This window comes from Lytechinus variegatus, chromosome 17 (assembly GCF_018143015.1).
Source record: "Lytechinus variegatus isolate NC3 chromosome 17, Lvar_3.0, whole genome shotgun sequence".
Taxonomy (NCBI): Eukaryota; Metazoa; Echinodermata; class Echinoidea; order Temnopleuroida; family Toxopneustidae; genus Lytechinus; species Lytechinus variegatus.
This window is the reverse complement of record NC_054756.1, coordinates 12,601,742-12,603,468: the sequence shown is the minus strand read 5'-3', so window position 1 is coordinate 12,603,468 and position 1,727 is coordinate 12,601,742.

Genomic DNA, 1,727 nt, shown 5'->3' with positions numbered 1-1,727 from the left:
CATCCACATTGGTGCTTATTTCATTAGATCTTAAACCAACGTGTCATTTCAGTACATCATTGCGTAGAATCATTTGATCATGCGCAGAAATGAACTACGAACTGGCTTAATGGTACTGTGTCGAAAATCTGTCTGATCTGACGGTCAATCGGATCGGGGTCGCCCTAGCCACTACCCGTCTCTGTGGTTGGTCTAGTGGTTAAAGCACCGGCGTTCAAAGCTGGGGCCTGGGTTAGATTCCCGGCAGAAACATTATTTCGGCATCACCATTTTTTCCAAAGGGCTGATAGCTCTGGGAGCACTGGTTTAGCTACGCCTACCATTGTTCTCGTCATCCATTTCTTTAACGCAATATTTCAATAAAAGAGTTGCCAAAGCTGTTGTACATGTATAACTTCTCATATCTGAATACTTTCTTCCATACGTGTACTGTATCGATGTAATACCTTTGATCCAGCTTAGGCATGTCGGCTTGTCATTGTTCAAAACCCACCTAAACCAGACAAAGGGAATTATAATTGGTATGGTGTCGAAAATCCGTATATCTGACGGTTAATTGGATGGGGTTTGCCGTAGCCACTAACCCGTCTATGTGGACTAGTTGTTAAGGCACCGGCATTCAAAGCTGGGGCCCTGGTTCGATTCCCGGTAGAGACTTTTTTCGGCATCACCAATTTTTCCCAAAAGGTAGATAGCTCTGGGGAACCTTTATTTTAAGCTACGCCTACCACTGTTCTATTCATCCATTTCTTTCACAATATTTCAATAAAAGAGTTGCCAACGCTAATGTTCATCTATAACTTCACACACACACACTATATATATTTATATATATATATATAATATTAATATATATATATATATATATATACATTATGCATAATTTCCCAAATGCAGTAAATATATCCCGTGGAACAAAATGATATACAGTTCTTCGGCCAAAAGCCTTTATTTCTTATTTACATTTCGATTCCCGATCTAGAATCAATATATGTTAGCATTATCCTTACAAAAAGAGGAAGCAACAAATTAAAAGTGTATGTACAATAATAATTCATTATTTCATCATTCAATCTCTCATCAATCCAACAAGCATAGCACTGAAAGTTTCATCAAATCGGATGTAAAGTTATGACATATTAAAGTTCTGCTTAATTTCTCAAAACAGTCATATGCACATCCAAGTCATTATGCAAATACGACACTGATGACGTCATCTACTCACTATTTATTTTTCATTTCATTATATGAAATATTCTAATTTTCTCCTCATTGGCAAGTGAAACAATATTTAATTCTTCCTGAACATGTGGAATTAGCATTGTTTAATAACATATGGTTCAGACAAGTTGGTCCTTATCTGTAAAAAATGAAATATTGTATAATTCAAACAATAAAAACAAAAGAAATAGTGAGTGAGTGACATCATCGACTCTCTCATTTACATATCACTGAGTTGTGCTTATCACTGTTTTGTGAAAAAAAGCGAAGCTTTAAATTGTCATAACTTTCTTATTTTACTCTGATTTTGATGAAATTTTCAGTGTTTTTTTTTTATTTTTACCTATTTATTCAAATTAACATTCTTCTGGGGTGGAAATGACCTTAAACAAAAATACTACTACATGAAAAGTACTGTACACTGCATGATAAAACAGTAATACGAAATAGTTTAAGTGCAATTATCGCTAATGCGAACCGTTAGTATGTATTATATATGCATAAAA